The 26,833-nt window shown below is 47.9% G+C and overlaps 1 protein-coding gene across 3 annotated transcripts in view; it reads left to right on the top strand.

Moving 5' to 3' along the window:
• The window catches only part of FGR (FGR proto-oncogene, Src family tyrosine kinase), a 74,985-nt gene that overhangs the window by 1,083 nt on the left and 47,069 nt on the right, over window positions 1-26,833 (top strand). The window lies entirely within an intron of this gene.

Raw genomic sequence — 26,833 nt, 5'->3', positions numbered from 1 at the left:
GACAGTGCCTCCCGTTGGGCTCTAGGACGCTCACTGTAGGCCTGGGCGTTTGAATGGAGCCTCCATGTTCGGATACAGTATATCACTTCCAAAGTTGCTTTATAGGGAGCCAGCGCTCTTGTCTGTCCTGGTCAGTATAACTGACTCTGGCTGGAAGCAGGGACTTGGACAAGGGTGTCTTCACCTCACCTGATAGGGGATTGTAAGCAGCTTTCAGAATCCTTCAGGTAGTAAAAAGTGAGGTACAAAACCCACAGTTCTATTGATCCTCATAACTGGGGATGCTGGAGACAGGACCTGGGACTCTGGCCATGCAAATGAGGAGCTCTGCCCTGAGTCACAACTCCTTGCCAAAGCAGGGCCTTGCTCTCTTCTGTTAGTTCAGGCTAGGAAGGGGCAAACCCCATGAACACAAGGAACTCCCTTGTAGCAAATGTTTGGTCTCCCACAGTCAGCCCTGGGTTTGGTCTATGAAGGCAGCTCTCCAGGCTGACAGGTAGAGTGCTTAAACATCTCCTCCCACCTGATGCTTTTAACTGGAAATGGAAACTGGAAAGGAAGCCAAGGGTCATCTAGTTCAACCCCCTGTAGGAGATTCACAGCTACACACACCCACCACCCACCTCTTCCCCAGTGATGGATATCTAGAACTGAAACATGCCAGCCTGTGTGGTACCACTGAGCCTAAAATGAAGGTGCCTTATAAGGAAAGGGCAGGGGCTGCCATGGGGCCTGTGGGGGAAGCCCATGTGTATCCCCAGGAATACATGGCCCTCCCCCAGAGAGCACCCTGGGGTTGTTTCAAGTTGGGGAGATGGGACAGGGAGGAAGACTGCAGCCCCTTCTGCACATGCACAATGGCCCTGATCTTAATTAGCCAAGGCACATGTGGGAATTGAGGAGAAGCCGCAACTCAGGGTAGGGCTCAGACCCAGCTCTGTAAGGTGTGAAGAGATAACAGAGCTTTGGCCTCTCAAGGCCAGTGTTCTCAACAGACAGGTGGCCGCTCTCTAGGGACTCAGGTCCCATCAGTTCTTACCTGATCCTTTGAACCAGAGATGCTTGGGATTGTACCAGGGATGTTTGCATGCCCAGCAGATGGCTAACACTGAGCTGGGACCACTTCTGATTGTTCTTTTGGGGCATTGTCTCACAGGACAGTTGTTTCCATCTCTCTGTCTCTCTCCCAGCACTCGCAGATCCGGGAACTGGCCTCTCCCGCCCTCGGAAATCCTGTTTTCCTGAACCAGTGGTTGTGCTGGGGGACGACGACTGGGCTGTTTGGCAATGGGGGAGGTGGGAGGGGAAAGGAAGGGGTTACTATGACTACCCCTGCACAGTGTGTTTCCTCCCGAGCTGTTAGCAGAAGTGAATATTCTTTTTTTTCTTCTCTTCCTCCCTGTGTGTAGGTGTCTGGGCTTGGCTCACAGGAAATACAGTTCACAGCTTTTGAAAGAGCTGCCCCCCAAGGACATTGGGTTGCAGTGAGAGAGGTGTACCCCTAATCCTTGCCAACATTTGAGAGAATTTTGGCACACCTTTCTTGTATCCCATTGTTGCCTTAACACCCCCCCCCCCCATATTGGCCTCCTGTGCAACTTAGATTCCTTCCATATGACAATGATTCTCTGATGTATGTTCATGGCCCTTGTAAATGCAGAGACAGCAATGTGGAGGTGACTTAATTTATTTCAAAGACAACCTGGCAAAAGAACTTTGTGGAGGTGGGGAGGGGGCCGCAGGGCAATGACATCCGTAACATGGCACTTATGTTGGGGTGAGGCTTGAATATATGCACTTCCCCCGTCTGTATGGTGTGCAAACCTGCTTGAACTGTGGTCTTTCTGGGAAAATCACAGAAAAGCCCTTGTGGGAAAGGCTGCTGCACTTAAGGGGGGGGGGAGCCGGAAAGGACAGGAATGGAGCATGTGTCGATTCTCTGGTAAAGATGGCTTTCTGTTTGGAAGCCAAGGAGTAGATCAAACAGCCATGTGGATCTTGTCTTTCTATTCAGGGTTGAGAGCCAGCAGGGTGTGGGGCTCAGTGTGATGGACCCAAGACTGAATCCCCACTCTGCCCTGGAAGCTTCTGGGTTTCCTTGGCCAGTCTCACACTCCCAACCCAGCCCACTGCACAGGGTCGTTGTGAAGATAAAATGGATGAGAGGAGAGGGATGTAAAGCACTTCGGGTCCCTGTTGGGAGAAAGGCAGGGGAGAAATGAAGTCAGCAATAACTGGAGCGGTGGGGAGGCTTGGGTTCAAACCACCCTTTCACTGAGAATGACTTTGAGGACCAATCCCAGTTTGCCTCACTGGGCTGTTGCAGAGGTAGAACAGCGGGGGGGGGGGGGGGGGGGCTGCCCCAAATTCCTTAGAGGAAGGACACAATTATAAAATGGGATAGATTGAACATATTTCGGGGGGGGGGAGGCTTGGAGTTAGAGGACTGGACCCTGACGTTCATATTCTCATTGGATGACACAGGCAGAGGCTACACCCTCCCCATGCAGTCAGAAGCTCTGATTTTTCAGTGTTCCCGAATTGTGTGGAGGGGGAGCGTGTTTGTATGCTCTGATGAATGTGCAAAGGTACAGGTGGCGCTTGCTGCCTTGATCCTGCTCCCCATCTGTTCCTTCTGTCCTCACAGAGAAGGCTCTTGCTATAGCGTCCATAGCCCATCTCGCCCACGTTTATTTAGGCATTTATACCCTGTTCTTCTTCCCAGTTGGGGGACCCAGAGCACCTTATAGCATTGTTCGCTCCTCTCCTATTTTAAACTCATAATGATAACCCTGTGAGGTCATTTCGGCCAAGAGAATTACAGGCTGAAGGACACCCAGTGAGTTCCATACTAGGATGGGGATTCGAACGAAGTGTTCCAGATCCCAGGGTAACTGCTTCACATCCTGGTCCTTGCTACTTCATCCTTAGAGTAGATTTGCCTCTGAACATGGAATTTCCATCTAGCTGTCGTGGTTAGTTACTACCGAGAAGACATATCTAAATTCCCTTTTTTATTCCCTCAACAACCTTGTGAGGTAGGTTAGGGTAATGCTTAGCAAAGGACGGATTTGAACACTGGTTTCCGAGATCTGATGCTTACCACACAAACATGGGTGTGCCTCGTGCAGGGGAGAAACCTGGGTTTATAATCTGGATTAACTCTATGGTTTTAAGTCTAAATTCAATTTGTTCAAATTTAGGGGATCTACCCCCCTATACGTTTACTCCACTGTCTCGCCACCCCCTGTACCAATAACGTGCACTTCAACAGAGTGTGTTAAGCCAGTGATGAATGAACTAAATTATTTTGTTGGCAGATTGCACTTTTGATTTTGGCAGGCTAATTTGGTGGCAAAGGCTGAGAGTCCCAGTTGAGGCAGAGTTTGATTGAAACAGAGGTTCTGCATGATTCATTTAAGAATCTGAATCTGGGAGGTATTATCAGTGCTGAGGCCGAGCTCTGGAGTGAACAATATGCCTCTGACCATACATTGAGTGCATCACTTTATCCTTTAGTGTAGGGGCCCCCAAAGTTTTTGAGCGTGAGGGCACCTTTGGAATTCTGGCACAGCCACAACATAGGTGGAACAAAATGGGCAGAGTCTGCACTTATTTTGTTTATTCCATTGTCAATCCTGTTGAATTCAGATCGATTTGAACTCAGGTCTTCCTCTTCCCCCCCATTGAAATAGAAAAGTTTTCTGCATGTGGTTAGGGTAGTTTAGAAGGGGGGGGGAGCCAAGCCTCTTTCTTTCTTTTCTTGAGGGGGGGAGAGGAGCCAAGCAGGAAGCCGCTTTCTTTTCTTGGGGGGGGGGGGAGAAAGGATCGAAGAAGGCAGAGGAGGGAGAAAAAAAATCCAAGACCAACAGAAGTTGAGAGAAATTAGGGGCTTCTCCTTTAAGGCAAGCTTGTCACATGAGCAGCTTTGACCAATCAGGGGTTCTCTACCACAGAGCAAAGCCCAGATTAAAAACAGCCTGATTTCTCAAATCGATTTTTAAAATATTGAGCATTAAAAGCACTCTAAGATATCGCACAATAAAGGTAGGGTCACTCTGGATCAATCCTTCTTGTTGCAGAAGGAAATTTTAAATTGCCCCAAATCAAAACGGAAATCACATTCTGTGTAGACAGCAGGGACTGAATTGACCTGGGATTGGAATAAAAGCTCCATGCAGTTTACACCCTGGTTTAACAGCAGGTATCTGAGATTAGAAGGCATATTTGAGACAGTGCCTAGTGCTGAGCTTGTTGAGCTTTAGGTACTAGGAAAAAACTTCTGTGTTTTTAACTGCCATGCCATTTGCAAACCCTGACCAAGGCAATCAACAATAGGATGGTTTAGTGGCCATTAATTCATAGGGTCACCCTAAGTCACAAGCAGCGTGACAGCGCATAACATGTATACATTCTCTTTCCTGGTTCTGTTTTCAGTTTGTCAGTGGGCCAATACTGCTGAATCTATAATTTTAACATTTTGGGAGCTTTGCTGTTTTTCTCTGGCTTTTGATGTTTTTGGTCATCTCTTCTCTCATTATGAGTCTTTTCATTGTTCTTTGATGCTGCTCTTCATTGGAATTGTCTTTGAGAGCAACGCTGGGCAGAATGACAAGTGACAGATCATCCTTGCTCGGGCAGGGGCGCTCCTGTGTCTTCAGGTTGGGCATAAAGCAAGGACTGCTCAGAAGCCTAGTCAGGCCTATTCAGTGGAGCTTAGACTCCCAGGAAAGCATCTTTAGGGTTACACTGAATAGGAGCCTGCATGGAATAGGGTGTGCCTCTACTTAGAATGGCACTGTTCAAGACCTTTCATTTCGCTCACTAAAATCCATCATTCAGTCCCTGTTACCTCTAGTTAAAGAGTCTCAGGGCCGGGAGGAAATCCTGAGATGGTTGGCTCCCAGGGAGGATCCCAGCCCCACCCACCCCAGTTTTGAACTAGAAACTTCCCATTTTAAAAAACAAAACAAGCTTTAAATCTTTAAATGGATGCTTGTCATGCCACATGACAAAAGGGGGGCGGGCATGGGGTGGGACCAGAAAACATCTATCCTGGACTATCAGCCGTAATGGATAAATGGACTCTCCGTGTCCAGAAGCAGTGTCCACTGGCCTTCCAACATTTTGTTCCTTAAAGAAGCGATCCCCAACCTGTGGGCCACAGACCATATGTGGTCCTTCGACTAATTGGAGGATGCCTTCTCCCCCCCCCCCCGGCCCTTTACTTCATCCCCCCCCAGCCCTTTACAACACACTTCATTGTTGTGGCGTGTCTGTATCTTATTTTGAAGGGATGTTTAAACATTACCATAGTGATCAGAGAGCGCTAGGGCAGTGGTTGAGAGTAGAGGAGTAAACTACCCCTCTCAGTAAAAGGCGGTGAGTGGTCCCCGGCGCTGAGTGGTCCACAGTGATAAAAAGGTTGGGGACCACTGCCTTAAAGGGTTTGTAGGGTGGTTAAACCTTAAGCTTTTTTGGCATGATTGTTTTGAATTCCAGATGGGAGAATATGTTAGTCTATAGCAGCAACATTTTTTAAAGGAATAATGTAGAAATATAAAGATGAACCAGAAACAATTCTAGCATCATCTTTGGTGAGACAGAACTCTCATGAGATGCATTAGAACATTCCTCTATTAGGCAGATACATCAGGCAAGCAGGTGTCCCTTTAACGAATGGATACATCACGCATGCGATTACATGAGATTTGACCTGCAGAAACTTATGCTGGAATACATTTAAAAGTGCTCCAAAACTCTTTTTAAAAGGTGACTATTTTAGTTGCTTATACTGTTCTTTGCTGTTACGAGTTTCTGTTGTGATCTGTTGTCATTTTCTGTTGTTCTTAATTTGTACTGTGTTTGATATTTGATATTTTTGGACTCTGTTTGTCACTTCATGCACTAGACTCATCATAGAAAAACAGGATAAAAATATCCTAAACAAATAAATGATCCTGTAGAGATGTTTTCAAATGGCTAGAAAACAAAATGGAACTGCTGTTTCCTTGCAAAAATCACTGCGCAAATCTTTCAGCTGATAGTTTATACCACCTATCCTCCAAGGAGCTCAGAATGACATAGATATTATATCCTCACAACAACCCTGTGAGGTAGACTGCGTTGCGGGAAAGTGACTGGCCCTCAAGAGAATTGAACCCATTTCTTCCTGTGATTCATTTGCTTTGCTAACCACCCGCACCATTCAAATTGTCTGAAGGGCCAAAGTGGAGTTTCTCTTTACAGACTAGCCCTGCGTTTGCACTGGAATCACTCCCACCCATTTCAGTGGATAAGACAGTGGATACTGCATATGCTCTGCATTACATTTCTACAATTTCCCTCCAAGAATTCATTGCAGTGAAGGACAGGGCATGGGCAGTGTATGCATGTGGAGTTGTATTGCACACCAGGAAGCAAAATGTTACCCGCTCTGTGGAATTGGGTTGCCAGCTGACCAGAAAGAAATGCCCTGTCCTGTTGTTGCTTCTTTAATAGGTATTTGACGTGCAGATACTAGCACTAATATCTGTATATGAAGCCACTGTCAAAGGTCAGGCTAGAAGGGTCCGTGTTCAAATTGTTGGCAGCTCTGCTGGGGGGAAAGTCCTCATGGACAGGGGTAGTCAACCTGTGGTCCTCCAGATGTTCATGGACTACAATTCCCATGAGAATCATGGGAATTGTAGTCCATGAACATCTGGAGGACCACAGGTTGACTACCCCTGCTCATGGAGATCAAGGAAGTGGGAACATCTTTACACATAATGGAAGAGGTAGGTGAGGAAGAGGCATGACTCAGAGGTAGAGAAGGTCCCAGGCTCAATTCAAGGTATTTCCACTTAGGAGATGTGAGAAGGACCGAGACTCTTAAGAGCAGGCTTTCTCAACCAAGGCTTTGTGAAACCTTGGGGTTTCTTCACGGCCCTGGAAGGGTTTCCCAAATGGGTGGAATTCATTTTTTAATATATATTTCTTTATGCCATTAAAAGTAATCTATATCTATATATATTTGTTATATTTGTTAAACATTCATTGGGTGACATCCCTATATGGTCAAGTCGACGTGCCCCACTCTTCCAGAATAGCCAATGGTGGTCCTGGAGGGGGTGGGGATGGGAGAGGCCTGGGTGGGCGTGCATGCAACAATGCTTCCCAACCCTATTCTGCATGGTCGAACCACTTCTGGGGTTTCTCGGAACATTTCTGAAGAATGTTTCATGGGTTTCTCAGAGGTAAAACAATCAAGAAAGGCTGCTTAAGAGCCATCACCAGACTAGGGAATCTTGGCCCTGGGAGGCCCTGAGTCTGGCTCAGCATAAGGCAGCTTTAAGTACCTGTGTGATGAAATGATGGGTCTGGCTGAGAAGAACTACTGCACAATTTCCGTTTTGGACTCCCAGTTCCTGCACATATAACATGGGCCTGCAGAGTGTTACTGATTCATGGCATGCACATGTCTAATTGGCTGATTTGCAGGTGTTTCCTATCGATCTGTTTGCATTTTTAATCTTGCTTTAAAGTGTCTGTTATTTGCCACCCTGGGGACCCAAAGTGGAGCTGAGAGTGGCTTAGGATGGTTAAAATAAATAAATGAATGAATGAATGAAGAGTTTTGCCTGGCAGTACATATGCCTAGCATCCGGCTTTTGCGTGTATTTTGCGGGCAAAGGCCTGAAATGGAACATATGTGCACCATTCAGAAATGCCGCCCTGTACCTGCTGGTTGTACTCAGGAAATGGGTCCCTGAGTACAGAATGTAGCGTTTGAAGCCACCCCCGCATTCCCTGCCATGACATCCCTCTTGAGTATTCAAGGATTTTAATGGCATCTGGGACGTGTGGGCTACTCCACTTTCCATTGGATCTATTGGGGGGGGGGGGAGATTCACTTCCTCTGCAGATCAACATGGATCCTCTTGTGAAAGGAATCACAGTACATGAAGTTAATGTAATTTAATCTTCAACAGTGCTTGTCAAGTAGAAAGTGCATCGCAAACCTTGCGGTATGCCTCTAGATAACAATCAGGTATTTTGAAATGCCTGCCTGTTTCTGATTGTGATCCCCTGAATTTTTTTTTTTTTTGGGGGGGGGGAGGTTTTCCAGACATCCAGGCAGGCAGGGGAAAGCGCAGAGGGCAGCCCAGTTGCCCCCAAACCTCACTTCTGCAGCACTGAGCATGAATTCTGTCGATTGCAATAGCCCTTTTTCAAAAGTTCTCATTTGTTCGGTGGGGGGGGGGTAGTCATGCTGACAGATTGTTTTGTGCGTGCCAGTGAATGAGAAGCCCTCTTCACATGCTACAGTGAATGCATATGTGCCCTGCAGCTATATGCAATAAATCTGTTTGTAAGAATTGGCTTATGCACATACCCATTATGCATTTTTATTTACTAGTAAAAAAGCCCACTGCAGTCTAGAAGGGAGCAGGAGGTAGCGGAGTGTGTCTGTGGAGAGGGAGGTGGCATTCATGTGGAGTGCCAGGGGTCTGGAGGTGTGGAGTGGGCTCCCTCCCCTCTCGCACACCTTCCCCCAGCGAAGGCGGCAGGTCTGCCCGGGGGGTGGTGGCAGTGCTTGTTCAGACTGAAGGGGAGGGGCATGTGCCACTGCTGGTGGCGGGCCGTAGCACTGTTGGTTGCTGTTGCCTCCCGTGGTTGTACACCACCGGCTTGCCACTGGCTCCACTGCTCTTCCGCCGCCGGAGCTGTGAAGTCTCCATTGGTTGTCCTTTGGCAGACCTGTGTCGGTGTCCTGCTTTGTCGCGGCCTCCGCTGGTTCTCTGGCACCAGCCGGGTGGAACAGCAGGCTGCTAAGTGGTTGGCAGCAGGTGGTAAGCTGTCAGCGTGGCTGAGGTTGTGGGCAGGTGTGTGGGGCAGTGGCCCAATCAGGCCATCAGCGGTCCGTCACGCTCGGCAGTCAGGGAGTGTCTGTTGGCAGGGTGGCGAGTGCGCCTTGCATGCGCCTTCTGTGGGTGCGGCCGTAGATTGGCCCGCTGAGCCGGAAACAGTGTCCAGACACTGGACATGTCCCAGACACCGGACCACACTTAGTGACTTTTCCAAAATATATAAAGGCATGAATGGTTACAAATATTTGTGTCTGTTGCTCGCCTTCTCTCAGGCATACGCAAATACACAAATAGGATGACATACAATATAAAATATACAATATTTAAAATTAATTAAAACATTAAACTATTACAAGCTACTTCCAAACTGGCAACCACTCTGGATCAGTGTGGGGTTTGTTACATGTTGAGCTGTACATATGTTGAAGGCAGCCTTTCTCAATGTTTTTTACCACTGAGAAGCCCCTGAAACATTTTTCAGGCTTTGAGAAATCCCAGAAGTGACAAGATCATGCAGAACTTGGTTGAGAAGCATAATTGTGTCCACGCCCATCCAGAGTTCCTCCCCTTCCCACCCCCTCCAGATGCATCATTGGCCATTTGGGGAGGGGTGAGTGGGTTGACAGGACCATATATGCCCATAAGGTAAAGGTATCCCCTGTGCAAGCACCAGGTCATGTCTGACCCTTGGGGTGACGCCCTCTAGCGTTTTCATGGCAGACTCAATACGGGGTGGTTTGCCAGTGCCTTCCCCAGTCATTACCGTTTACCCCCCAGCAAGCTGGGTACTCATTTTACCGACCTCGGAAGGATGGAAGGCTGAGTCAACCTTGAGCCAGCTGCTGGGACTGAACTCCCAGCCTCATGGGCAGAGCTTTCAGACTGCATGTCTGCTGCCTTACCACTCTGCGCCACAAGAGGCTCTATATATGCCCATAGCACCCAATAAATGTTTTAACAAATATTTAAAAATTAAGTCCCACCCATTCAGGAAACCCTTCCAGGACCACCAAGAAACACCAGGGATTCATGAAAGCCTGGTTGAGAAAGCCTGGACTTACTCATTACACATATAAAGAAAAAAAGAAATGTCAAGGGTCCGCTGTATGTGGATTATATGTGCATTTACTGTAACTTGTGAAAAGAGTTTGTGTGGGTCGAACCATTTTGCTTCAACTTCCCTTTCCCCACAAGCTTTCCCTGTATCACTTAAAACTTCGGAAAAGCACTAGAGGATGTTGTTTGTTGTTCATACCCCTCCATCCTTCATGGAACATTAGGCCTTGTACATGGTCCCCTAAGCCCCAGTTTATCCTCACAGCAACCTTGTAAGGTAGGCTAGGCTGAGAAATAGGTCTCCCTGCTCCTAACTTGACATGCCAACCCAGGCATTCCTAGTATGATTCCGGTGTGCCTCATGGCACCTGGCAATGCCTTTTCTGCCACCTGAGTGTTTTTAGAAAGTGTGTAGGGCCAGGTGAGGCTTTTACCTGCAAGGTGGCTATGCAGATGTTTAAAGCTGTTGTTTTGACAGCAGCTGCCATTGCAGCACAAGAATTTTCATTGTATGACTGAAGGTGGCCATTTTGTGACTGGCTATGCCTCCCACAGCAGCCATTTTGTGGTATGGAAATTCCTGGAGATGTTAGCTGTGGAGCCTAGGGCTGGGGAAAAGACCTCGGTGGAGTATAGTTCCACAGAGTCAATTGAGAGCCAGTGTAATCCTACGCTCTGGGAAACCTAAGTTCAAATCCCCACTTGTGTATTGGAAGCTCACTGGATGACCTTGCACCAGTCACTCTCTTAGCCTAACCTACTTCACAGGGTTGTTGTGAGGATAAAATGAAGGAGAGGTGAACAGTGTAAGCCTTGGGTGCCCCTGTGGAGAAAGGCAGGGTATAAATGAATTAAATCAAAATGAATAAATAAAGGGTCCATTCTCCAAAGCAGTCATTTTCTCCAAGGAACTGTAGTCCAGAGGTCTGCTGTCACCCCAGGAAATCTCCAGGCCACTCTTGGACATTGGCAGTTCCACCGCAGGCTCAAGAAGGTTAAGGACCCCTGTTCTAATCTGTGCATTAACTATACTACAAGATCTGGCAGGAAAGCCAGCTTCGTGTAGTGGTTAAGAGCTGTGGTTAAGATCTGGAAGAACTGGGTTTGGTTCCCCAGTCCTCATCCACATGCAGCCAGCAGGGTGACTTTGTGCTGGTCACAGTTCTCCCAGTGCTCTCTCAGCCCCACCTACCTTACAGGCTCACTTACCTCATATAGTTTGTGGAGAGAGGAAGAGTAGGCCACTTGGAGATTGCTTCATGTAGTTAAAAGTGGGATATAAAAGAAAAGCTTTTCTTCTATTCTTTGTAGAGCGCTACCAAAGAGCATGAAATGAATCTATGATGTAGCCTGTTCTGAGTGCAGTTCTAAACTGTTTCTCGGGCAGTCCCAGAAGCATTGTGGAAATTGCTCCAGATGTTCCTGGGGCAACATGAAGAGTTTTGGCAGCAACCAGATTGTTGAATTGGGCTTTGCTGTGAACCACTGAGAAAGTAACAATAGTATGATTACCCCCCCCCAAAAAACAAACAAACAAACACATGTCTCCTTAAATAAGGAATGCAAAGTGCAGTTCTAACACTACCATGCCTTTATCCTGAAAATCCAAAGAGCATAAGGTGCTACCTGAAACATTTTCATTCCATATCTCCCCTTTTTGCCGGAGAGCAGGGATGCTCCGTGTGAAAAAGACATTTGTGTGGTGGCCAGGCTGCCATCAATCTATCCTGTTGCTCCAAGGGGAATGGAGTATACTAAGAACCCTCCTGTCATTCACTGGCTGAGGGGTGCAAAGCAGACCACAGCCCTGCATTGGCTGGCAGGCCCAGAAGCAAGGGGAAAGCTCTTTGGGCTGCTTTAAGCTGATGGTGCTTCTCTTGCTAAGCAGCCAGGCCCTCATCCCATGCTGTGGCCAGCACAATCACCACGTGTAAAATTCCTGTACCACCTTGGGAAGGAAATGGTGGAAGATAAGTGGAGAGCTACCACAATAGCCGTGATGCTTAGCAGAAAGCTTTCTACCAGGACCAGAGTTTCTAGGCTAGGTATTTGCCACAAATGGGTGAAATGCCTCTTTTCTTGCACACAAAATCAGGTGAAGGGGTAATAGGGTTGCCAGGTCTTTTGATTCTGCTAGTGGGGCGTGGGGAGAGCTTTCTGGGAGCAGGGAAGAGTGCTGCAATGTGCCGACATCACCCAGAAGTGACATTAGCACCTCGCGAGGTGTTTTGGGGGCAAAACTCTATGGTAGAATTTGCTTCGAAACATATTTTCTGTTTGTTCCCCCCACACACACACACATGTTAAGTTTCCCTGGTTTCTTAAACCTCTAAAGTGAGGGGAGAAGTGCCAAACTGGGGGATCCCCAGCTCCCAGTCAGGGTTTGGTAACCCTAAGGCAGGGGTAGTCAAACTGCGGCCCTCCAGATGTCCATGGACTACAATTCCCAGGAGCCCCTGCCAGCATTTGCTGGCAGGGGTTTCTGGGAATTGTAGTCCATGGACATCTGGAGGGCCGCAGTTTGACTACCCCTGCCCTAAGGGGTAAGGACAAAGAGCCCTAGTACCGTTGGGCATTCTTCTGCTCTGGTTTGCCTTGGTGTGTTCTCTGGCTCTGCTGTTTGGCAGCATCCCAGAAGGCCAGGATGATCAGTCCCCGGCTGGTTGGCCTTGTGGTCTGTCTGCCAGTTGCCATCAGTGCTGTCAGATGTTTGACAAACTGGGCACCCGTGCAGTCTCATGCAACTTTGCCACAGGTTTCCCATCTGGTGACGGCTGCTGCTGCCAGCTCCCATCCTCACCCGGTTGATAGATCTGCCATGTCTCTGTTCCATACAACTGCATGGCTTGGTATTTGTTAATGCCAAAGACAAGCAAACAGATCGAATGTGTGTATTCCCTCACTGTTTCATGAGAACTGTCATTTCCCTTCTCCTGTGTTCACCCAATTCTTGTTAGAGGTTTGTTGCAGTAATTTTGCTAACAAAAGTATTCTCTTGGGACAGCGTGGCTGTCTTCTTGGGGTATCCTGTCCGTGTGATCTGCCATTATTTTAAAAAGGGAAGCAATTTGGATCAGGAATATTTTGCACATCTACTTTATTGCATGGCCTAATGGGATATGTGGTCATTTTTTCAAGTGATGGTTTATAATGCTCTAAGCAACCATACGACAAAGTTATCAAATATTATGATGAAGACCTTCTCTGATGGACTGCCTTCGTGGCCTGGCTCCCCTGCAGTGTGGAGATTAGAGTGTTGGACTAGGATCTGGGACCCCTAGATTCGAATCCCCACTCTGCCATGGCAGCTTGCTGGGTGCCTTTGAGCCAATCACACACTTTCAACCTCACCTCATAGGGTTGTTGAGAGGAGAAAATGGAGAAAAACAACATGAGGCCCTTTGGGTCCCTGGGGGATAAATAAAATTAATAAATGACCTTGCAGCTTACAAAGAAACTTATGTTGCAAGACCTGCAGGAATGACAACTGGGCCCCTACCAAGCTGCTCACATTTGAGTGAAATGTCAAACAAAATAGACACACAATCCAGTGTAGACATGTAGATAGGGATGCCAGTCTCCAGGTGGGGCCTGGGGGATCCCCTGAAATTACACGTCATCTTCTGGCTAAAGAGATCAGTTCCCCTGGAGAGAATGGATGCTTTGATGAATGTGCAAAGGACTCCATAGCATTATATTCCACTGAGGTCTTGCCCCACCCCAAATCCTGCCCACTCCCAGCCAAACCCCAAAAATCTCCAGATATTTCCCAGCCCAAAACTGGCAACCCTACACGTAGATGCCTACTTTGGTTTTGGGAAATCTTAATATTGATCACAATCATTCTGATTTTAATATTGATTACAATCACTTAATCCAGAAATTAAAATGGAGCAGGAGCAAGCTGGAGCATGCCACATTTTGGAAGCCAAGGGTGTGAGAAGTACATGCCCCTACAAACTGTATCTCCTAGGAACCATTCCTAGTTTCATGCACCTATCAGCATGCTGTATCCTATTTTTTCCTTTGTGGGATATCGGGTTAAAATAGGTATTGTGATTTGTTATACTTCAAGGTCCAGCACTTTCCGCAGGACCTGGAAGATTCTGTCTTGGAGGAGGTTTGGATGCATCATTCCACTAGCATCATTGTGTGCGCATGCATAGTAAGGCCCTTTGCAGGAGTCTATCCTGAGTACTGCATAATGTATTCAAAGACAAAATGTTTTCCTAGACTGCTTAAAAACAAACAAACATTGGTTTGTGACCTCTGTTAAAAATACCACTGCAATTTCCAGCCCAAATTGTATAGAGATTGAAATACATTTTACAGTAATAATTCATAAAACTCACAAGACAGAAGCAGTAAGATGAAAATAGCCACAACAGAATTAAAGTACTGACAAGTATTAAAATAGCAGCAGCACCATATGAAGCATGCACAGGGAGAAAATATAGCAAAATGTCTTATGTACCACAGTAAAACATATAACAATATAAAGAACATGAAGAAATGTTGGCGTGTAAGAAAAAGCACAAGACCTCCAGAAACTTCTGCATAGGCCATCTAGACACCACAAAAAATATCAAGAGACCTGAACAATAAAAAGTATCCATCTGGCACTTGAAATGCATAAGATTACTTACCAGGGCAAATCTGTGTGTGGAGGGCACCCCACAGCCACTGTGCCGCCACAAACAAGGCCATGCTTCTGGTCACCACCCATCCCACTTCAGAAGGTGCATTAAATTGTAGCAAATGGCAGGTTGATATTTAACCATCAAAATATATATTTATGTGGTTTCCATATGAGTAGAAGGCAGGCAATTGCAAGGTGAAAGCATACATATTGAAAAGCATAGTTTAAATATGCAGAGGCTTAGAGCACCATCTGCTTAAAGAATAAATAACTTTATTGAAACTAGAAACAACTGTGAAAAGAGAAAGAAGAGAGGTAGACCTAGCCTAACAGTCTCATGAACTGTTTTTTTTGGCAGAAATCAGGATTGTGCTCAAAGGAGCAGGAAGCCTCCAATTGAGCCAATCAGGGCACAGGAGGAGACCATTGGAGAAACACTGGGTACTTCCTATTCTAACTATGCTGATTACAAATCTCTTCTGATGCCCCCTGTAGGATATTCTTCATATGCTATTGAATCATGCACACTATAGATTTCGTGTATTCCAACAAGCAGAACCTTCAGTAATATGGGTTTGGAAGTGGGATGGGTGGTGATTCTTATGAGAATAAGGATGCCATCCGGACGTTCCTATATTTCTCTGGTGGGAGGTAGGGTATAGGATAGATAGTTCAGGTCTTTGTTCACCTTTGACAAAAACACTGGCAGTGGCAGGTGTAGCCTTTTCAAAAAGCCAAAATAATGTCCTGTATTTTGGACTGCAATTGTTAAAGAGAAAATAGCAGTGATCTCCAACAGTGTGCCCACTAATGCATCTCCTGGTGCCACACATCTCCTTCTCCAAAGCAAAGAACCAACCCTGGTTTTCCTGCACCTCGGTGGAGTGGGAGGGGATTTAGAAGAGTCCCAAAGGTCAGAGTCTACAGGGAACTTCCCATTTGCAAACAGCTCCCTCCTTGCCTTGGAACCTCCCGCCATTTTGTGATTGGCTTCATTATCCTGTGGCAACCATTTTGTAGTTGGTTGCACACCCATACTGTGCTGATGCCCATTCCCTGTAGCTCCTACAGATGCCAGAAGTGTAGGAGCAAGATCATGAAGTCCTTTGTGGAATCTGCTGCTCTCAAAAGCGGTGTTCCTTTCCTCTGTGGTGAGGCTGGCCCTATCTGTATGCCAGAGTTTCTGGTGGATAGATATTTCTGCTTTGGGGACTTCCAAGCACACTGTTGCACAGGAAGCCATGGAGAGGGGAAGCTTTCTCTAGAACACTGCTGACTCACAGCAGAGCCCTGCTGGGCAGGACGTTTCCTTTTCCGAGTGCCCTGCTGCCTCACCCCTCCCTAGGGAAACGCATATGCTTGTTCAGTGTCTCCTCCTGCAGACAGTCCTCGTGATGGCTGATGTGTCAGTCCATCTCCGAAAACTGCTGGGAAGGCCAGGAGACAGAAATATCTCAAGAGTTAAGCCTTCATTGTGGGGGAGGATGTGGTAGACATCCGCTTTTGTGACTTCCATTTAATCTAGGGCTTGTGGTGGGAATACAACTTCTGCACAAATAACTGCAGAAGCGTCGTTGCTGAACTTACTGGACCAGCTTGCACAATTACTGATTAGCTAAAAAAAGAACACGCAACCCCACCTCCATCATGATTGCATCTCATCAAATGACAGCAGAGTGTTTTCAGTGAACAAAGCAGCTCACATTTTCCTTTCTAACAACAGGCTTGAAATGTAAGCCAGTATCATGACCCCTCACAGTACAGATTTGGGGGTACAGTTTTCTGAAACACAGACAAATGTGTGTGTGTGTGTGTATCACGACCTGCGTGCAGGATCAAATTAGGGAATCACAAAGAGAAAATCACGCAAATTTTCAAGAAGGGGTGGGAAATTACCATTACTACGCAGCAGTTCTAGGATATCGGCAAAAATCCCCCCCCCATTTTTTTTTTTCAATTTAGTGGCAAAAGACTAAAAAAGCTCCCCAGAGCTTCTGCCAAAGGACTTCTGCCCCGTACAAATTGCAGCCCTGTGCAAAGTGCGGTTGAGTTGCAGCCAACTTTGCACAGGTGAGCTTTTGCATCCATACATATTGCCAACAATCACACCTTGCTCTGCTGGTGTCATGCATTCTGTACACTCAATATGTTCCCCTATATGAGTTCGCGTGACTCATTTTTCACAGTGGCTGATAATGCAGCAGAGAATCCTCTTTGTTATTATTGTTAGTTGTGAAGTCGTGTCCGACCCATCGCGACCCCATGGACAATGATCCCCCAGGCCTTCCTGTCCTCTACTATTCCCAGGAGTCCATTTAAGCTCCCACCGACTGCTTCAGTGACTCCATCCAGCCACCTCATTCTCTGTCGTCCCCTTCTTCTTTTGCCCTCGATCGCTCCCAGCATTAGGCTCTTCTCCAGGGAGTCCTTCCTTCTCATGAGGTGGCCAAAGTATTTCAGCTTCATCTTCAGGATCTGGCCTTCTAAGGAGCAGTCAAGGCTGATCTCCTCTAGGAGAATCGAGTCTAGAGCACCAGAATATGGATAACAGGCATCACAGTTGTTTGTCAGTTTTGGGTGGTGGTGGAAATCTTGGCAATTTCAACATTAGGTTTTCCCCATTTGCCTGTGTTCCTTTTTGTTGCCTTTCATTCAATGAACTAATGCTAATTGCAATGCAGAAACTGAACCGGGAGAATTTAAATGGGAAGTGTTTGCTAGATGCTACTTCACAGCTGTGATAAGATGCACCTTGGAGGGCCCATATCCAGCCTGTGCTGAGGTAACTGCATTGGTTGCCAGTTCTGGCCCAGATCAGGTTCAAGGTTTTGGTGTTGACCTTTAAGGCCATCTGCGGGTTGGACCCTGCCTATCTGAGGGACTGCTTGTCTCTTTATGCCCCTCTGCAGGGCACTTTGCTCCGTGGGTGCTCATCTGCTGGAGGGCCTGGGCCAAGGCCTTTTCAGTCCTGGCCCTGACTTGGTGGAATGAGCTCCCAGGAGAGCTGAGGGCCCTGATGCAGCTATCAGATTTCCGCAGGGCCTGCAAAACAGAACTCTTCCACCAGATCTTTGGTTGAGGTCAGAGCCAGGAACAATGGAAGTCCCTCCTCAGGCTATGCATACCCCACCCAGGGGGATGGACCCTTCCTACCCAGCCACAGTACCTCCTTCTTTGCAGGGTTGAGCTTCAGAGGACTCTGCTTGAGCCATTTCTGACTGATTCCAGGCAGCTGGCTAATGCTTCTGGGGGAGAATCAGGGAGGCCATCCATCAGGAGGAAGAGCTGGATGTCATGGGCATACTGATGTCAACCCAGCCCAAACCTCTGCACTAGCTGAGCAAGAGGGCACATGAAGATATTAAATAGATAGGACTCCACATGTGATGATTAGATACTCTTCCTATTGCTATCCTCTGTCTGCGACCGGAGATCAGCCGTTTGACGGCTGTCCCTTATATTCTGTCATTGGTGAGGCAATGAGCTAAGAGCTCATGATCAACTGTGTCAAGCACTGCTGACAGGTCTAATAGTACCAGCAGCATTGACCCACCTTGGTCCAGCTGGGGGCGGAGGTCATACGTCAGGGCGATTAGCGCTGTCTCTACTCCATGGCCAGGCTCGAAACCCGACTGAAATGGATCAGGGGCTGAAGTTTCCTCCAGAAGTGCTGATATTTGGTCCACAGCAGCTTTTTCAACAGAATTCCCCAGAAACGCTAGATGTGAGACAGGGCGGTGGTGGATCCTGTGGATCCCAGGGCCCTGTGGATCCAAAGCTTTTTGAGCAGGGCCCAGATCACGCAGGGCCTTAAGGGTCAGTACCAGAACCTTGAACCTCATCTGGCACTCCACTAGTAGCCAGTGCAGCTGCTGGAGGGCAGGTCGAATGTGGGCCCTCCATGGAGTCCCCGTAAGGACCCGTGCCGCTTCATTCTGCACCATTCTGCACCAGCTGTAATGTCTGGGTCATGGCCAAGGGTAGCCCTGCATAGAGTGAGTTACAGTAATCCAAGCTGGAGGTGACCGTCACGTGGATCACTGTGGCTAGGGGCCAGATAGGGTGCTAGTAGCTTCGCCTGGTGCAGATGGTAAAATGCCTGGTGAGCTACATTCATGTCCTGCACCTCCCGCGTCAAAGATTCCTCCCTCACCCCCCATTCTTGATGGTGCATGAAGCTGTTAATTGCACTCCTTCAAGGCAGGGGAGGTACGCTTCCTCTGACTTTGGAAACCTCTTATCGACTTTTTGCATGCTATAACAAAAACAAAGTGATGGTGCATGATTTTGTGGACAAGGGGTTGGAAATTAGCCTATAGAAAAAGGAGGGATTTAATTCTGTTTCCATATAATCCCTAGTGAAAGAGAAGTAATTTGATTTATACCTGTCATAGATACAATCAGAAGCTTCTTGTTTCTTCTCTTTCCTATATTTAATTATGCGCTTTTCCTTTATTGTTTCTTTTTCTTTCATTTTTTAATATTATGGAGGTAGAAAACTGAGTAAAAAATGTCTGGCCAGTTTCAATATGGGGGTCTCCCCTTTTGCCTGCTCAGAGATGCTCTATAATGAAATGATTCAGGAGGGTGCTTTTAGGCAGGGAATAGGATTGCAGTCCGCTGCCCTATTTATTGAACGTATTCTCTTGCCCTGAGTAGATTGCCTTCGACTTTTGAAATCCGGTCTCTGCATTTGTTCCTGGCGTGTCATTTTATCCATTTTTTTTGTTTGCTTTGCCTTCTAATGTGGTGATCTAGTGCCATTGTGTTTGTTTTATGGATGTCTTATGCTATCCGACTGCATTGTTTTTATGCCTTGCGACCTGCCTTGAGGCTCCGAGAGAAAGGTGGGCCATAAATAAGATAAATCAATAGCATTCCAGGATGAAAGATTCTAGATCTGTTCTCACACTGCGCTAGTTTTCCACTTACAGGGAGAACTTGGAACAATGTAATCTGTCCAGCAGTCTGTTATGGAACCATCCAGTGTAGTGTGGTGGGCAGAATAGGATCCGGGTGACTCAGGTTCAAACTCCCACTCTGGCATGAAAACTCACTGGGTGACCTTGGGCCAGTCACATACTCTTTAGGCTAACCTAACTCACAGGGTTGCTTTGAGGAGAGAAGTGAAAGATGTAAGATGCTTTGGGTCGCCACGGGAGAGAGAAGTGTTGTATAAATGGAGTAATTAAATAAATAAAAAGTGCCATATAAAGCCAGGTGCAGCACAGAATCCAGACATCTGAGCCCCACCAACCCAAGAAAGTGAAATCCAATTTCATTGTTCTCCGCCCCCATACAGGACGTGTGTCCTTACCTTTTGAAGTTCTGTAAAACACTCACACACAAAATAATGCTCATCCCGGTGCTTTCAATTTGGCTGAATTATGCAAATGATGTTTTACCAGGGCAGGGGGTACATTTGGGAGCACCGAATTTGCTTTCTCCCCCCAGAAGCACAAGGAATGTTTGACTTCAGTCCCTTCCTCATACTTTCCAGATTCATTCTGATCATGTAGCCCTCTGCAGATGTTTACACCCAGGCTGACTGGGAGTGTGCAGCCACTGCGATGCACTGTAGGTCCAATCAGTCACTTTAACATAAATGGGACAATGCACGGATTGGCCATACATATGGCCAGGCCAATCCACTATTCATTCGCCAGTGAACACAGCATGGTGATGGTGGATGAGGTGGGGCTTCCCGTTTGTGTGAACAGAATGTCTGCAGAGGGCTGATTGACCAGGGCTGAGGATCAAGCTAGAGGGTGGCGCAAAACTCCCATCTAATCCTGCTCCCTGTTCCCAAGCAGAAGCTTCTCCGCTGGAATATTGCTTTGCAGCCCCTCCCCCACCCCCTGTCCAGCTTCCTCTTTGTAACTGCTTTGAGCCGGACCGGAATGCCGTGGCTTCCTGTCTCCGTCCTGTCGCCCTCCAGGGAACGCCTTCTGCTCCCCTCTGCCACATCCTCCCTTGCTTGTGGGTCAGGCCTTCATTCCCCTTCCAGGACTCTTTGTGCGAGATCCTCCTCTGCCTGCACTACAGGCACTTATTAGCGCTCCTTCAAGGCTCTTTATGATGGAGACATCATGGCCTGACCTGCAAGCTCCTTCTTCGATTCCAAGCAGTCTTCTGCAAGGAAGATCAACAGTCACAGCCGGAGCAGGTGAAAAGCAGTGCAAGGTTCTTTGGAGCAATGGGAGGATGTTAGTTCATTCTGCACTTCTTTACAAAAGGGGATCCCTTAAAATCGGGAACATCTAGCCACAAGGTGTATTTTAGGCCCCTTTCAACAGTACTTCACTAGCCATTCTGGAGCAACTCACCTCAGGGGCTCTCCTCAGTCCCTTGGGTGGATAGCCCTGCATGCTGAGCAAAATGCTCTGTGGAGGCCAGTGCCCATGCTAGAGAGGTCTCCCCTCACCTTGCTTGGATCCCATGGTTGGGGACTTCCCACTGCCCCTTCTGCCACTTGGCAGGGTGGCCGCGGGGGGGGGGGGAATGGGGGAAAGTCTCTGCACTGTTTCACTTCTGACATGAACCCAGGAGTGATGTCACCATGTTGGCATGATGCACGCCAGCCCAATGATATGACTTCCAGTTTTGTGCAGGAAGTGGTGTTGTGTTGTCAGCATGACATTGTTTCCCTCCGTCCTTGACCCTTCCCTCTCCTGACAGTGGCAATGACCTAGGCTGATTTCCTGTCGGCACAGCCTGGTATTGGATTGCCCACCACAGCTAGCAGCCAGGGGGAACACAGAAGGGTTTTGCTGCCAAGGGCTCATGGGAATTGTGGTCCATGGACATCTGGAGAGCCACAGTGAGGCCACCCTGGTATATGGAGTGGCAGTTTTAGTCCTCTCTCTCCACACCAGCCTGTGCTCCCTCTCTCAGTCCTGATCTGTGGTGCTTTGTCCAGAGGAGAGCACGACATGGCACCCTTCCACTCCTTCCAGGTACCTAAGAGCTAGCTGAGGTTAAACAGTGGAGAGGGGAGACAATCCTACATGCTCATAGGTACTCAGACAACAACAAAAAAGCCTAGAATTATATCATTCCTGTTAATACTATATCTCCTAATATGGCCATGCTGTGCTCTGCAGGGCATGCAGCAGGCATGTGACTTTTTTGGTTGATGGTAAATGCAAGTCTGTCTCTCTACACCCAGAATGAATACCCATGTTTCAGATCTCATACACCTCTTTTCTCCACAAGGGGGACCCCAAGTGTCTCGTAACACTGTTCTTCCCACTTCCATGTTATGCTCACAATAACCCTGCAAGGTAGGTTAGCCTTAGTCCGATTGGAGCCCCCAGAAGTGGAGCCCCCCCACTTTTGAATCTGGGGGGGCAGTTTGCTAGTAGAATGAAATGTAGGTTCAGGGGCGCCTCAAATACTAACAACATTTATTCCTTGTGAGCCAGAACTTGCTTCTTCAGTGGATTGGAAATGAGCTCTGACCCACGGAAGCTCACACTGGAAGAAATGTCTGTCTTTAAGATGCCCCTGGATTTCTGCTTTGTTTTGCTACAAGAGACTAAGATGCCTACCTGCCCTCCTGGGATTATAGCAGCTAGATGGTCAACCTACCTCTTGCTGGCTGTTCTCCATCTTAACTTTCCCTTGCCTTTGCACCAGGGCAGAGCGTGTGAAATTCTGTGGTTTTGCTTGTGGGAAAAATGACAGATTCCTCTGGGGATATGGGGGCATATGGGGGGCAGTCTCCTCCTCCTCCTCCTCTCAAGACTCCAGCCCTAACAAGAGGTCATTGGGTTCAGCTATTTTAAACTTGCCCTGGGGTCGCAGCGACTGCTGTTTTAGTGGTTCCAGGGGCAAACCCAGCTTTGGATTTGGGGAAAGTAGAAGAGATTTCTTTGCTTTGGATGTGGTGTTTGTAAGCACCCTCCTGCCATTGGTACAGGCCAGCTGCAGGCCTGCAAAACAGAACTGAAGTCAAGCAGCATCCTAACGTCAGAAAATTCATCCCAGCACAAGAGTATATCACTTCATCAGATGTGTGAAGGGTACATGCATATCAGAAATAAATATAATTACAAGTTTGCACCAAAGTTAGCTGTGAGCATGTTCTCCACTTAGGGTTGCCATGTCACCCCTGGTTATTAGCTTGGGATAGGGTTGCCAAACCCAGGTTGGGGAGCTACTGCAGATTCAGGGTGGAGCTTGGAGAGGACACGACCTCAGTGGGGTACAGTGCCACAAAGTCCGTCCTCCAAAGCAGGGGATTCCCTGGTCCCACCTGGAGAATGGCACCCCTATCTCTGGTGCATATTTGTTTCTAGATAGCTTCTTCCTAGAGTCTAGTGCATCTAGAGCTACGGGTGCCTAAGTATGACATAAAAGGGAGAGCTATACATTACAATTTCTGTCATGTAAAATCTGAATTCCCCACCTGACTCTGACAGTTCAGATACTGAGGGTGGATGGGGGGATCGATTTAGTGTTGGGATCATGAAGTTGGGGGGAAAGGGGGGGGGTCCTGCCCTCCCTTCCATTCTGAGAGCCAGCATGGTATTGTGGTTAGAGAGCTGTGGACTCTGATCTGGACAACTGGATTTGATTCCCCAGTCCTTCACACACAGCCAGCTGGGTGACTTTGGGCTAGTCATAGTTCTCTTAGAACTGTTATCACAGAGCAGTTCTCTCAGAGCTCTCTCAGTTCCATCTACCTCATAGGGTGTCTGTTGTGGGAAGAGGATTGGAAAGGTGTTTGCTAGCCACTTTGGGTTGTGAAAAGTGAGGTATTAAAAAGTTGTTCATCATCCTCAAAAACAGCATGGGGTGCTTTTTGTCCCATTAACAATATAGTCAGCTGTGCAATGTCACAGATCATGCCCCCCCCAAGGCTGTTTCAGCTCAGGTCTGCAGTTGCAGAGGTGATACGGAAGTCCTCTCCCTCCCCCCACTGCAGTCCTGATTTGAATTAGGGCCTGGCATGCTTGGGAAGCAAGTTCCTTCACTCCTTGGACTGTAACACAAGCAGGGCTTTCCACAAGGGCTCCAAGAACCCCATTTTATTTTTCATGCTGGCAGATGAATATGGTTACTCTTCTGGAATGATGCCCTGTTCATGCAGAGTCCATTTTGAAAGGTCCCCAAAATGTGGCTTTTGGTAGCACAGATTGGACAGCAGGAGAATGCAGTTTCCAAGAGGAAAAGAAAAGATTTTAAGATCCCTGTGGTTCAGAACCCCGTTGTGCTATAGTCACTAGACCTCATGCAATTAGGATTCAAACTAGATGCCGCCTCTTGTGTGGCTGAGGACACAGATGCCTGTCCCAACTCACTGTCACTCAGAAGAACGGGATCTATCCTAAACGGGACTCCGTGAGACGCCAGAGTGCTATGAGGGAGGAGGCAGAAGGACGGGTTTCTGGATTCCCTCGCACACTGTTGTCATGAGTGGAAATGACCCTTGTTTGCCTCTTTCTCTGGCTCCAAGGAGAGACAGGGGGAGCTAGAGAAAATAAGAGCTGTATTTTATACCCTACTTTCCACTGCTTGGAGTCCCAAAGCCGCTACAAATAATTTCCCCATCTTCTCCCCACAACAGACACCCTGTGAGGTAGGTGAGACAGAGCTCTAAGAGAACTGCTCTGCAAGGTCAGCTGTAAAAAAAACAACTGTGCATGTGGAAGAGGAATGGGAAATCAAACCTGGTTCTCCATATTACAATCTGCCGCTCTTCAGCACTGCACTGGCTCTCAAGGACAAATAGCCCACCCCAGGGACATTTCCACTGCACGGGAGGGAAGCCAGAAGCCCCTCCTCCCCACAAATAGCGTTCCAGAGTGCTGTTCCGGCATGGCACCCTGTTTGAGTGTGTGACGTTGAAGTGGGATGGTCACCTGAGTCAGAGGTAATGTTTCGTTTGAGTGTAGGTTACCCCAAACTGCTTGCTTGCTGTTTTCTTGTGTGATGTAAAAAAAAAAATGATGTGATAATCTTGCCGTCACGGGGGAATATTGTGCTGCCCCAACTGGGCAGCATTTGCAGCCTGCTCAGTTCCTGGAGGGGAAGTGCCCTTGGTTTGTTTTCTTAAGAACAGGATAGGACTCTAATCAGTAAATAAATCAAAGTGGGTAGCTGTATTGGTCTGAAGCAGCAGAACAAAGTCTGAGAAGCTCATACCGCGAATAAAACTTTCTTGGTCTTAAAGGTGCCGCTGGACTCAAACTTTAAACAGTAAAATAATGAGCAATGAATGCAGTGGTGTGTTACAGGGGGCGGGATCAGGAAGTGTGTGTGTGTGATGTCTCTCCAGGGGTTTCCTGAACATCCTTTGGGAGGATGCTCCCCAGTAAGGATCCTCCACCCTGTAGTCGGCTGCCACTCACATCAGAAGCAGAGCATCCACACAGGATCTTTTGACACACCGGCTTCCCCACTCTGCTGTTTGCTTTTCCTTTTCTTCTCTGTTGGGTCGCCAGAAGGCTTTAGAGAGTTTTAAAAAACAGCGGTGGCAATCACTGCAGCATTAACACGGTTGCTATTTTTTCTTTACAGTCTGAGAAAGCCCTCGTGGGTGATCATGTATTTGTGTAGCAGCCATAAGAGGCTAGCAGAAGGAAAATGACTGCGGTGTGTGCAGGCCCCTAGAAAATATGCACCTTCCCATCCAGACCCATGTGCTTGGACTGCATTCTTTGAGAGAATATCATCATATTAAAGTATACTTGATGAGAAAGAAGAAGAGGTGGGTTTTTATACCTCGCTTTTCACTACCCAAAGGAGTCCCAAAGCAGCTTTCAAACACCTTTCCCTTCCTTTTCCCAAAACAGACTCCTTGACACTCTTCTCATTGGGAACTTTGCTGCCCTGGCTCCCATACAGGAGCACAAATCTGGGGCGGATGAGGTGCACTGGGCCAAATGCTCCTCCATGCAGCAGCAGGAAGAGGCGGGGCAACTTGCCTGCAGCCTGGCGCAAAGCCTCCATTACAGAAACATTGAGGCAGGTGGGGCTGCGAGAGCTCTAAGAGAACCACTCAGTGAGAATAACTCTGAGAGAATAGTACCTGGTCCAAAGGCACTCGGAACCATTTGCCAGATATTTGGAAGCAGTGATAGAATGGTTCAAGCAGAGTCGCCTGAAACTCAACCCCTCTAAGATGAAGGTCCTGTAGTTGGGTGGTAGGGGGCAGGATCAGGAAGTATGCTTCCCCATCCTGGCAGGGATGCAACTTGCGATTTCACCCCAAGTCAGGAATCTGGGTGTGACCATCACTTACCATGGAGGCGCAGGTCAAGAAGGCAGCTGGCCAGGCATTTTTCTATCTTTGTCAGGCCCGGCTACTAGTACCCTCCCTGTCCCCCGAACACTTGGCTATAGTGATCCATGTGACGGGCACCTCCAGAATAGATTTCTGTAACTCGCTCTACGTGGGCCTGCCCTTGTCCTTGATCCGGAGACTTCAGCTGGTGCAAAATGCAGCTGCTAGAGTCCTCACCGGTACACCTTGGAGGGCCCATATCTAGCCTATGTTGAGGAAGCTACATTGGTTGCCAATTGCTGTCCAGATACGGTTCAAGGTTTTGGTTTTGACCTTCAAGGCCTTACACGGGTTGGGACGCACATACCTGCGGGACCGCCTAACGTATGCTCTGCGGGTGAAAATTTATTGATCATTCCCGGCCCCAGGGAAGCGCACCTAGCCTCAACCAGGGCCAGGGCCTTTTTGGTCCTGGCCCCAACCTGGTGGAATGAGCTCCCGGGTGAACTGCAGGCACTGCGGGAGCTTACAGCATTCCACAGGGCCTGTAAAATGGAGCTCTTCTGCCAGGTTTATGGTTGAGGCTGGGGTCAGCGAGGTAGATCTACGCCCCCCTCCAGGTATGAGTATTCATCTTACCTCCTTCCCCCCCCTGTAATCGTGGGGGGTGGGGAGGGGTTTCCCGCCATGTTGGGGATTATGTTTTAACTGGTTTTTTTTAGCTGGGTTTTTATGTCATGTAACATGCCACGAGCCAACTCGGGAGTGGTGGGAAATATAAAAATAATAATAATGTGGGGAAATGGGGACTCAAACCTAGCTCACCAGATTAGAGACCATGGCTCTTGAACCACTTCACCATGCTGGCTCTTGAAGAGAGCGCCGAGGAGAGGGAACACCTGGAACATAGACAATCAAAGGATGCTGAGTGTTCTCCCGAATCCACCCTCTTGTTTGGGGGGAGAAGAATGGGAAGATGCCTTTGAGGAAGCAACTTGGGTGTGTAAGAAGGGTAGGGGAATCTTGGGTCAGTGACTCTGATGAGGTCAGCTGGGA

The sequence above is a fragment of the Paroedura picta genome, chromosome 5 (assembly GCF_049243985.1).
Source record: "Paroedura picta isolate Pp20150507F chromosome 5, Ppicta_v3.0, whole genome shotgun sequence".
Classification (NCBI taxonomy): domain Eukaryota; kingdom Metazoa; phylum Chordata; class Lepidosauria; order Squamata; family Gekkonidae; genus Paroedura; species Paroedura picta.
This window is presented reverse-complemented; position numbering and strand designations above follow the sequence as displayed.